This window comes from Mus caroli, chromosome X (genome assembly GCF_900094665.2).
Source record: "Mus caroli chromosome X, CAROLI_EIJ_v1.1, whole genome shotgun sequence".
NCBI classification, from domain to species: Eukaryota; Metazoa; Chordata; class Mammalia; order Rodentia; family Muridae; genus Mus; species Mus caroli.
The window spans coordinates 140,959,119-140,972,066 of record NC_034589.1 but is presented as its reverse complement, the minus strand read 5'-3'; the positions used below and the strand labels follow the sequence as shown (position 1 = coordinate 140,972,066).

The following is a 12,948-nucleotide window of genomic DNA, read 5'->3' as shown; positions in this document are numbered from 1 at the left end:
TCTCGTGGAGAGTGAGAATATGTGTGTGTGTGTGTATATATATATATATATATATATATATATATATATATATATTCACTCCCTGAACTATCTGAAGCCAGTCCCAGTGAGCATGTATGTATGAAGAGAAGGGGAGATGAGGAGAGGAGATCTCAGGAGCAAAGACCCTGGAGTGGACCAGCAAGGAAGTCAGCTTGGCAACAATAGCTGTCAGTCCAACAGGGAGCAAGCCTGGTTCCTCTTGCCTCAATCTGTCCTAACTGGTGTAATTCCCTCATCCCCTCTCACAGGTCTCAATCCTCCCACTTACTACTTTAGCCCAATTATTCAGGGAGAACTAGCTCAGGGGTAGCAACTTGTCCAAGATCTCAGTACTGAGTCTAGCTTTGAAGCTAGTCTTTGGGGTATTTTGCTTGTTTGTTTGTTTCTATTGGTTATTTTATTTATTTATATTTCAAAATTAAAAAGGGGGGTTATGCCCCTTCCCGGCTTCTCCTCCTCAAACCCCCTATCCCATTTCCCCTCCCCCCTGCTTCTATGAGGGTGCTCCCCCACCCACCCAACCACTCCTAACATTCCCCTACACTGAGGCATCGAGCCTCCACAAGACCAAGGGCTTCCCCTCCCACTGATGCCAGATAAAGCCATCCTCTGCTACATATGTAGCTGGAGCCTTGGGTCCCTCCATGTATGCACTTTGGTTGTTGATTTAGTCCCTGGGAGCTTGGTGGGGGGGGGGGTCCAGTTAGTTGATTTTGTTGTTCTTCCTATGGGGTTGCAAACCCCTTCAGCTCCTTCAGTTCTTCCCCTAACTCCTCCATTGGGAAACTCGTGCTCTGTCCAATGGTTGGCTGTGAATATCTGCATTTCTATTTGTCAGGCTCTGGCAGAGCCTCTCAGGGGGACAGCTATACCAGGCTCCTGTCAGCAAGCATGAAGCTAGTCTTTGAAGTCTAGTCTTGCATCATATTCTCCCCACAAGTCAAATCCACCACACTTCATTCTGGCATTTGAGGCTCTTCTTTAGCCACGTTACCCCCAAAAGGACCCTGGTCTTGTGGGACACACTTAAATGCCCATTTTGGGTCTAACACAGTTGGCCAGAGTGCTCATGCTCTGAGCTGAAGTATGGAACAAGAGAAAGTTCTTCACCCAGAGTGACATCTTGTTACCAGTACCCTCCTTTCTCAGCCTGGATCTTCAAAAGGAAGGTTAGAATGTTTTTCTGTTTTGTTTTGTTTTGTTTTGTTTTGTTTTGTTTTTTATAAGTTGTAGCTACTTTTTTAAAGATTTATTTTATTTATTATATATAAGTACATTGTAGCTGTCTTCAGACACCCCAGAAGAGAGTGTCAGATCTCGTTACAGATGGTTGTGAGCCACTATGTGGTTGCTGGGATTTGTACTCAGGACCTTCAGAAGAGCAGTCAGTGCTCTTAACCACTGAGCCATCTCTCTAGCCCAGTTAGAATGTTTTCAAAGTCAAACCTAGCTCTAAAATATAGCATATAGCAAGCATCAGAAAACATGAGCATTATTACGTAGGACTATAAACAGAAACCAGGAGAATGAATAATGATGGGCCCTGTGATGGTTTGTATATCCTTGGACCAGGGAGTGGCACCATCTGAAGGTGTGGCCTTGTTGGAATAGGTGTGACCTGGTTGGAATGGGTGTGGGTATAAGATCCTCACCCTAGTTGCCTAGAAGACAGTCTTCCACTTGCAGCCTTTGGATGAAGACGTAGAACTCTCAGCTCTACCTGTGCCATGTCTGCCTGGATACTGCCATGCTTTCACCTTGATGATAATGGACTGAACCTCTGAATCTGTAAGCCAGCCCCAATTAAATGTTGTTTTATTAAGACTTGCCTTGGTCATGGTGTCTGTTCACAGCAGTAAAACCCTAACTAAGACAGGCCCCATGCTCCCCAGGGCCTCTTCTCACATTGAAACTACTTGTTTTGGTGGACTCTTCATTTTACAGCCCTGTGCAAGAAAGGGTCCTGCTACTAGGTGTGAGGGTCCCAAGATCTTCTGGTGTCATGAAAGTGCCATTCACTTTTGTAGACAGAATCAGATTGTCAGGGACAAAACTAGATTCAGGTGACAAGACAAAACAACAACAACAACAACAACAAAAAAAAACAAACCAAAAAAACAAAACAGCATTTGTTCTTGCAAGTATTTGTTAATAATACACATTTCATTGAGTACCAACTACATGCCTCATACTAGACTAATAGGAATACAGCAAGTAAACAAAAGAAAATATGTCTCTGTCCTGTTGGAGCTAAGAGATCAAGTTCAATTTTGTTTTGTTTTGTTTTGTTTTGTTTTGTTTTGTTTTGTTTTAACGCTTTATTGTAGAAAGACAGGGAGAAAGGAGAGAAGGTAGAAAGAGAGAGGAACCGGCCATGGCCACGTGGAGAGAGGGGGGAAGGGAAAGAGAAAAGGAGGGCTAGAGAGTAAGAAAGGGAAAAGCTTAAAAAGCCAATTTCAATTTCTGTGTCATTGATTTCTTTTGTGACCTAGACCTCTTCTCACAAAAAAATATCCTTTAAAATCGGAAAAATCACATCTAGAATTTAGAAAGCCAACTATTGAAATAGTAAAATAGAAAAATGTTCTAGAGTCATATGTGTATTGCTCATCAATCCATTAAATCATAGGATGCTTTGGTTTAAAGACTACAATGATTATCGTGATTTTAGATTTAGTTTACTTTTATTTATATGTGTATATGTTCCTGTGCATGCACTCATGTGTGCTATGCAAAGGTGTCTTCATAGTAGATGAAGACATCTGGTAGCCTGGAGGAGGAGTTACAGGCAACTGACATTCACGCTGATAACCAACCTCCGGCCTTCTACCAGAGCAGCAAGCACTCGTAACCATGGAGTTACCTCTCCAGCTCCCGCTTATCATGATTTTAAAGCACTAATTATATATTTCAGAGATTACATATTTGAAAGAGGGGCAACTTTATACTGTGATGGACAAATCTCTCTGATTGCTACTGGTAACAATCACCAATATTACCAATATTAGCGTCATGGTGAGTTACATCCTTTATTGAAAACATGCTAAATTTCCTAAACAGAGAGGAAACAAAGATGTAAATTCATTCCCATTCAAGTTATTGCTCTCTGCCCCCAAGCTGCACCCCCAGGCTCTCCTGGAGGATCTGTGCTACTCAAATTTAAAATCTGTTAATAGAATGATCCTTCCTGTCTTCCCTTCCTTCTTAAATACCTTTCCTTTAGAAGACAAGAGAGATGGATTTTATTCTAAATAATTGCTGCACAGTTTCAGACCAGTATTTGCCTCGTTGGAAGGCAGCTGTGCTCATCATCGTACTACCAATGCCTCATTGACTCTTCCTCTTTAGGCCATAGCTTTTTTTATGTGAAGACTGACCACACCTAATTTAAAAATGAAATAAAATCTGTCGGGTATAAATGACTCACACCTTTAGTCCCAGCACTCAGGAGGCAAAGGCAGGCCTGGTTTACATGGCGAGTGAAGTCGTGGGCTACAAAGTAGGATCACCTTATTCTCCATGGATGGAATTAGGAACAATGCTTACAGGGAAAGAGAGAAACCTGGCTCAGAAACTCCTACAAGTGGGTGTGGAGCTATAGGAAACTGGAAGTACATTTGCAGTGTCTCTAAGCAAAACGGTGTAAAGGCAGTGTGGCTACAGAAAGAAAGAAGACATCACGAAAGTAATAATTCTATTCAGTGATTTGTGCTTAGCCTGGTTTAGGGTTTCCTGCGTTTTAACAAACAACCCCCGAAGGCCCAGTCCACTGGACCTGCAAAAGGACTAAGCAGTAATCCTTTCCTGACCAGTGTTGTTAACGGAAGGGCTGGCACATAAGCCAATCACACCCTCGAGAGGGTGGAGTTTTCGTAGGTGCTTCCAATTCCAACCAATCTCAGGGAAGGCAGGAGGACCATTCTCCAATGGGAGCTGAGGAGCCCGTGGTAAGTGGTGGAGATCGCTACCCTGCCAGGGTTCGGTGGAGCGTTACGTGAAGCGTCTGTGTGTCTGCGAGATCTTGCTGTGGGCCAGGTATCCATTCTCCTGCGGCAGCTTAGACCCTACGGAGACTAGAGGTATCCCAAGAGAAGCAGTAAAGATGGGGTGGTGGGTTAGAAAACGGCGGGAGGGGAGAGAACGGCCCAGAACGCGTGTGGGGAGGGACCTGGCGCGCTTTTACCTGGGCGGCCTTTCGACTCTAGGTCCGTGGGTGGTGGAGGATCCTTTGCGTAGCAAAAAAAGAAGGCGAGTGCTCCTGCATCCTCTCAAGACGGTACCCAGGTGAGTATTACCCTCTTGAACCCACCACCCGTGCCCACCCTCTGCGAGCCTCCCAGTCCCGGTCTCTGGGGAAAAGATTTCGTGCAGGTCTGCTGCTCACGTGATTGTCTGTGTTCTAGTCTTGACTCCATATCTGCCTCTACCCAACATTTTCTCTCTGAGACGTACTAAGATATCCCAGACTCAGGAGGCCTAATCCTTACCTGACCCCTTGAAACCAGCTATGAAATTTTAAACTATCCGTTTTATTCATTTGAGTCTTGGTTTCATCATCTGCCAAATGGGGGTCTGTCTCTACCTGAGCCAATGCGCATGCTTGGTCCCTAAAATTTTTTCAATAAATAATGATGATTGTGATTGAAAGAGTATTGATTCTCTTAGTCTCTGACTTTTTTTCACCCTTGTCTGTCTCTAACCCTCTCCCCACTGGATCTTTTTTTGAATGCTTCTGTCCTCTCATTTTCCACACTGAACCTAACTCTTTCCTATCCCTAATGTGGTTGGAGGTGCAATATATATATAACAATGAGAGTGGCCCAAAGGTAGGGCACAAAACTGGAGCCTGGTCTTGAGCTACTTGTAAGTTTCATTGAGGAGTCTCTGATTCTCGGCCTTCTATATTAAACAGGTAGAAACACCAAGGATGGGGAGAAATTTGTATTAAGCTACTTTTCAGCCAGCTTTGATGGTGGTGCATGGCTATATTCACAGCATTCAGGAGGATTGCCACAAGTTCAAGACCAGCCTCAGCTACATAGTGAGTCCAAAGTAAACCTGGGTTACAATGTAAAACACTGTCTTGGCCCACCCACCCCCACCCCAACAAAACATTTTTATTTTGTTGTTTTTTTTTTTTTTTCAAGAAAGGGTTTTACTGTGTAACAGCCCTAGCTGTCTTAGAAATCACTCTGTAGACCAGGATGGCCTTGAACTCACAGAGAACAACTTGTCTTTGCCTTCTAAGTGCTGGGATTAAAGACATGCACCACCGCCAGGGCTACAAAACAGTTTAATAGCCATTATGTAATGTTGGTCACCACAGATAGTCCAAGGATCTTCTAATTATATCCCCATGTAGGCCTGAGCATCTTTTCTGTCCTTATCTAGGAGTCCTTCTAGATCAGACCTTTTGAAACTCACTGTCAAGTATCACAACTCTCTTCACATTCCTATGCTAATTTTTCCATATTCTTGCTATACCTTTGTCATTCTGACAACTATAGATCCAATAGTCTATTTTTAAAATATGTAGTTTGCCTCCTTCACGATTTTTTAATGGAGAGCATAAAAAGTAGCCTCTGCATACACAATCCTCCCACAGCTTATAATGACATTTTAATTGTAATATAATAGAGAAAAAATTTTGTTTTTCAAGGCAGGGCTTCTCTACGTACAGCACTGGTTGTTCTGGAACTCACTTTGTAAACCAGGCTGGCCTTGAACCCTGCCTCCTGAGTGTTGGGGCTGAAGAACAATGTATAATAAAACAGTATGCACTTCAATACATAAATGCTTTGATATAACTTCACTAAAAGAAATAATTTTACACATTATTTCATGTATGTGACTTGTACGTGTGACAGCTACATGTGTATTGGTTGAGTGGTGACTCAGAAACCATATATAGGATATAGTTCCTTTTCCATAAATGATGAGTAATTCTTCATAAAGTTCTAAACAAAAGAACATGTATGTATATATGTCTCTCTGTTTGGTTGCTAGATTTCTAGAAAAGCGAGTATAAATGAATATCCTTGTTTAGTAACTCCTCTAGCCTTATCTCCTACCACTCTGCCCTCTTACTCCATTTCACCTTGAGGTTTTGAATGTATTAGGCCTTTCTCTCCCTTTAGAATAAATACTCTTCCCCGGATTATCCACAGGTCTCATTCCCTCACTTCAGGTTTCTGTTTAGTTGTCATTGTCTGAACACTAACCGAACTTTATTAGTTCCCATTGCATCCCATCTTCTTACATCGTCCAGTTATGTGTTGCTTAACAATGGGAATATAACCTGAGGAAAGTATCATTATGTAATTTTGTCATCGTGCAAAAACATAGAGTGCTTACTCAAACTAACACCTTTGTGACATCACCAGACAATACAATTTTATGGGATGAACGTCATTTAAGCAGACCATTGTTGACCATAACTTCATTATATAGTGTATGGCTGTATGTTATTTACTTCTATTGTGTTTGTAGTTTGTTGTCTAATTATTCACTCAATTGTAAGCTCTAGAAAAGGGGACGGGTTTTTGTCTTTTTCTTTTTTTACTTACTGATGGGTCTGTAGTACCTAAAACACTACTTGGTACTTGACAGGCTTTCTTTAAATGTTGGTCACGTGGATAAATTAGAAATGAATAAGCAGACTTCTTTAAACTTAAATAATGATTTGGTGAGTCAGTCTAAAGTTGTATGGATGCGGTACAATTCTCTGCTGTGTGGTGCTGTCTGGTGTACTGCAGAACGTTGGGCATCTACCAGAGATAGTAGATGCCCACTGATGGCACTAAGGCTCTCCAATAATCATGCCAGTTAGAAATCCCCACCCCACCCCCAAACACTCTTTGACTTGAGCAGTGATCTGGCTTTCCACTGAACACTCTTGCCCACCCTTGTAGCCTTCTAATACTCCACTGTGTGAGGGGTGGGAGTAGGTATCCTTGATTCTAATTGCCCTTTCCACGTATTTTCTCTTTTCTTTTTAACCCTGTTTTTGTTTTCTGATTACTTTCAGTGCTGGGGAGTGAACTCATGTTCTCTCACATGCTAGGCAAGCACTCCACCACTGAGCTATATCCAAGCCCTGTTTTCAGATAGTTTTTTAGTTTTATTTTTTTAGATTTATTCATTTTTTTATATGTATGAGTATATAGCCATTATGTATGCACATGCACTGTGTGTGTGCCTGGTGCAGAGAAAGGTCAGAAGAGAGCATCGGGCCTCTGGATCTGAGGTTTTGGATAGTTGGGAGTCACTACAGAGGTGCTGGGAATTGAACCTAGGTCCTCTAAAAGAGCAACAGGTGCTTTCAACCTCTGAGCCATCTCTACAGCCCAATGTTTTCATTTTTGTTTGTTTTGTTTTTCAAGATAAGGTTTCTCTGTGTAGTGCTGGCTGTTGTGGAACTCACTCTGTAGACCAGGCTAGCCTGAAACTCAGATCCACCTGCCCCTGCCTCTGCTTCCCAAGGGCTGGGATTAAAGGCATGCGCCACCACTGCCTGACTGTGTTTTCATATTTTAAAAAAGATATATTTGTTTTTTATGTGTTTTGCTGGCATGTGAATGCACTGCCTACAGAGGCCAGAAGAGGGCATAGTATTCTCTGGAACTGGAGTTACAGGTGGTTTGCAAGATCTCTCTCCAGCCTGTGTTTTCAGAATTTTTAAACTTTTTGGAAGAGTTTTAATATATACTTCAGTCAAATTACCTAAATTAGATAATTGTCATTCAGTCATGTTTCCTCATCTGGAACAGTTCTTTTAGTCTTTCTTTTGTATTTCTTTTTGTTTTTTTAAGACAGAATCTCTCTACTTAGCCCTGGTTGTCCTAGAACTCTCTATATAGACCAGGCTGGCCTCAAACTCACGGAGATTCACCTGCCTCTGCCTCCTGAGTGCTGGGATTAGAGGGATGCCACCACTCTTAGATGAATTTGTTATTTGTCTAAGTATCCTGGCCAGTTATTTTATAGAATTCAGGTTTGTGTAAGTTTTGTTGTGATTATATTAGTTTTAAGGTCTGCATTTTAGACATGCATATCAGAAGATATGTTACATGTTTGTTGTTATATCAAGAGGGACATGGTAACATTTTGTCCTAATATTTGTTTTTTGTTTGTTTGTTTGTTTGTTTGTTTTTGGCTGGGAGCCAGCACGGCCTGGAATGGTTTGAAGTAGGACACAGAATTGGACATATTTTTAAAAACTGATGGTGTCAGAGGTAGCTTTAAAGACTGGTGGTCTCTGGCCTTCGAGCTCTCTGGCTAACTAAATGCTTGCTGATAACTTCTAAAATGTCCTACTAAAAAATTTCTTGCTTATTCTGTGGTTAAAAACCACTGGCTTGGGCAATTAACACCTGTTGCCTAGCAGCGGGTACATTGCTCCTTTTTTCTGTCCAGGCAGCCAGAAGCCTCTCTTGCTAGGCTGGTTAACTCTTTGTGAACCAGAAAGGAAGGAAAGAAAAAGAGCTAAAATGCGTTATACAGGCAGATATGGACACAGAAACATATACATTCATACATACATTTAGATTCTCATTCACATTCTCATTTGCACATTAACACATTCACATTTTTGTTGGGCCCAACCACCCGTCTCATATATTCCACAAGTATTTATACATGCTTACATACATACACACATATATCTACAAATGTATGTACAGACAAACAGGCATATACATTGGATGGGTGGGTGGGTGGATGGATGGATGGGTGGGTGGATGAATGGATGGATGGATGGATGGATGGATGGATGGATGGAGCATACTCCCTCCCAAGCCAAACCATCCAACCAACAATTTTATTTATTTTCTTTGGCCTTTTTAAACCTTCTCAGACAAAATGTTCTTTAGAAAATTACCTCAGAGATAAGATGTTACGTAAAATGGGAGTTATGGAAGGATGTTAATATTAAGTTAATATTAAGTTCAAAGCAATAGTTTTTACATGGCTGTGCCTTATCATAGTGCACACATGGACAGTTACCCTTGGACCTGAATGCTTTTCTTTGAACACAAATTTGTCCCAAGTCTAATTCTCTTTTTAGTGTAATTAAGAAAGCTCATTGTTCCACGAGATCCAGCTGCAAGGCATTTTCTCAATTAGTGATCAAGGAGGGAGCCTTGTGGGTGGAACCATCTCTGGGCTGGTAGTCTTGGTTCTATACGAGAGCAGGCTGAGCAAGCCAGGGGAAGCAAGCCAGTAAGTAACATCCCTCCATGGCCTCTGCATCAGCTCCTGCTTCCTGACCTGCTTGAGTTCCAGTCCTGACTTACTTTGGTGATGAACAGCAGTATGGAAGTGTAAGCTGAATAAACCCTTTCCTCCTCCCCCCCCAAAGAAAAAGAAAAAAGAAAGCTCATTGTATTTCTTATTATGCAACCTTTACTATTATGAGGAGTGGGCACATTCTATTCTTGATTCTAACTTTGTTACATCTTTCTAGCAAAGTGACTAAGACCGTCTCTTAAAACCTTCTTCCTAAAATTATTTGAATCAAATCAGGAATTCTATAAGGTCATTAACTCATCTAAACAGTATTAATTCATGAAAGTTCATCTTTTTGTTGATCTGCAGGAAATCTGATCACTAGGGTGGGCTAATGCCCAGGGATTATTATATTAATTTAATGATGAGAGGGAAGGCATATCAGGTGCAAGAAGCAATCCTGAAATCAACTCTCTTTGGAACCTTGCCATCGGGTTAACCCATTGTAGACCAATGCAAAAATGATAGATCACTTCCAGGAAGGCTACCTGGTAGCCTTAAACTGTCCTAGATGGCTCCTGACATTTTTTTTCTTTTGCTTGGACTACTTGTTCAATGTGATGCCTGCCGGGTTCCTTCACCATAGTTACATTTGTATGCTGTATCACAATGTTTTGGCCAACAACAAACTGAAAATACGGCACTGGTCTCATAAGATTAATCATCTAGTAGCATCATACACATTGGTTTGTATAAGTACATGCTGATAAAAGGGAACATTTGAGAAAAGCATCACCATGAACAAGACTGATCTCATCTGATCTCAGAAGCTAAGCAGGTTCAGGGCCTGATTAGAAACAAATTTTTGATGTGTATTATTCCCAGAGTAGCTCAGTTGGTAGAACATAAGACCCTGTAAAATGACCAGTAAGTTTCTTAGAATGTATCTGCTCTTAAGCAACACATTACTGTACTTATATTGCATTTATCTATTCATTTATTGTGTGAATGGGTACACACATGCCACACACGGCACATATATGGAGGTCGAAGGACAGCTTGTGGGAATCAGTTCTTTCCATACCGAATGAGTGCTCTGGGGATGAAATTCAGGTTATGAGGCTTGACAGCAAACACGTTTGTCCAATAAAGCCCTCGTGCTGGACCCAAACTCTATGTGGTTGCTTTTGTGTTTGTTGCCAATGACGGAATCCAGGAATGGTGAGCACTGTCCCAAACCTGTTGTTTTTCTTCTGTATAATTAATAAGTGATAAATTTCTTTTAAACTACTCTGTTTCAAATTTTAAACTATCTACTGCTCCTCTGTGTTAGTTGTACGTGCACCTGACAAACAGCTGCCCCTGCCACTCCTCATTCCTAGAATTTGACCCCATGAACTCTTCGCTTCCCTTCCTCCCTGGTACTGTAATTCAGAACCTTGCACATGCTGGGCAGGAGCTTATCTACAATGCTAGTCACTGCCACCCACTTTGTTCCCTCCATCCCCTTCTAGGCTAACTGTAGGTGATTTTAATCTCCTTAGAGATGGTCGTTCTCAGTTCTGTGCCCCATTCTTCTCTCTGCTGAAATCTCCATGCTTTGGTCCTCATACTCGGGTGCTCAGGCCTGTTGCTTACCTAACATGTAAAGCTTTCAGAAACAAATGTCTATCACTCAGGCTGAGGCATGAGAACCATCAGTGCCAGGCAGAGTCTGGGTACAAAAGTTCAAGCAAGATCCTACCTCACAAAAAGAAGGAAAGGAGGTCCCTAGATCCCCACTATGTGCTGTGTACCACATGAATTCATTTACCTTGTCTTCTCTGTTATTATGTATTAATCATTTCTTGCTGTCATTAAAATCAAATCTTTCCACTTCAATTTTTTTTTCCACTTCAATTTTTTTAAAAGTCCCATATTCTCTTGTGTTTTTTCTCCCAAGACAGGGTCTCACTTTTCAGCTCTGGCTGCCCTGAACCTCACTGAGATCCCCATCTGCCTACAAAGTGCTGGGATTAAAGGTGCGTACCACTATGCCTGGCAAAAAGCCCCATATTGTCTTGAGGACATCTCTTCACCAGTTTTATCTTCTATATAAAACAGCATTAACACACAAATGTTCTCTTACTACTTCCCATCTTTTCTAGTCCCATATTTCTAGTGCTGAGAATTGAACTATCTCAAATGCTAAGCATACACTTTACCACTAAGCTACACCCTCTGCCTACTTCCATCTTTTTTGTCACAACTTTAGTGAGATGTATTTTACATGCCGTAAAATTTAACTTTTTTTTTTTAAGATTTATTTATTTATTGTATGTAAGTACTCTGTAGCTGTCTTCAGACACTCCAGAAGAGGGCATCAGATTTCGTTACGGATGGTTGTGAGCCACCATGTGGTTGCTGGGATTTGAACCCGGGACCTTCGGAAGAGCATTCACCGCTCTTAACCACTGAGCCATCTCACCAGCCCTACAATTTAACTTTTTGAAAGGTATTCAGTGGTTGTAGTATATTCATGATGACATGCAACAATCAGCATGATCAATCGTTTGAACCTTTTTATCCTTGTCTCCTGCTAAAGATGCTTCATACTCATTGTTAGTCAGTTCCTAGTATTTTTCTCCCTGCTCCTCCCCCACCTCCATAGTCCATATAAATGATTCCATGTAACCAAGCATGATAGTGTGTGCCTTTAGTTTCAGTACATGAGAAGCAAAAGCAGGCAGACCTGTGTGAGTTCATGACCAGCCTGGTCTACATAGCAAGCTCCAAGCCAACCAACTCTACATATGACTGTCTCAAAAGTTTAAAAAAAAAAAGATTCCATGTAATATACTGCACTAGCCTCTTTCACTTAAAAATAATGTTTTCCAGGGTCTAAGGAAATGGCTCAGTCAGTACAGTGCTTGCTGTACAAGCATGAGGAGGGCCTGAGTTCAACCCCAAGAACCCATGTAAAAAAAAAACCCAGGCATTGTGGTACACACTTGTATTCTGTCCACTGGGAAAGGAAAGATAGGCTGATCCACGGGGCTCAATAATGGCTTGGGCAGCCTAGCTTACTTGTCACTCCAGACCAGTGAAAGATCATATCTCAAAAATGAGGTGAGTGGCACCTAAAGTGAGACACTCAAGCTTGACCTTTGGTCTCCATGTGCACATGCACAAAAAATGTTTTCCAAGTTCATCCATGTTGTTATATATGTTACTTATTTTTATTACAAAATAATATTCTATTGTACGGATATTCTGTGTTTTGTTTATCCATTGGTCAGTTGATAAGCATTTCAGTTTTTATATTTTTGCAGATTTTCTTGAATGTCTGTGTGAAAGTGTTTATGTGAATGTTTTCTTCTCTCCTTAATAGAATCACTGTGTCTTATGACATCTATATTTAACTTTTCTGAGGAAAAATTGTTTGTACAGGTGCCGCTACCATTTTGTATTCACTAACAATGTAAGCATGTGCCAGTTTCTCCACATCCTCACCAGCACATTTTTTTGCCTTTTTGTTTTTGTTCTGCCTTTGAATATAGATATTCTAGTAAGTATAAAATAGTATCTCATGATGGTTTTGATTTTCTTTTTTTTTTTTTTTTTGGTTTTTCGAGACAGGGTTTCTCTGTGTAGCCTTGGATGTCCTGGAACTCACTTTGTAGACCAGGCTGGCCTCGAACT

General features: G+C 41.2%; 1 long non-coding RNA gene across 1 annotated transcript in view; it reads left to right on the top strand.

The window, feature by feature from the left end:
• The first annotated feature begins 3,994 nt into the window (after window positions 1–3,994).
• Window positions 3,995–12,948, top strand: part of LOC110287152 — a 32,962-nt gene continuing 24,008 nt past the window's right edge. The window contains exons 1-2 of the long non-coding RNA XR_002377183.1: window positions 3,995–4,121; window positions 4,248–4,326. This is a non-coding gene — a long non-coding RNA (uncharacterized LOC110287152). The remainder of the gene's footprint in view (window positions 4,122–4,247; window positions 4,327–12,948) is intronic.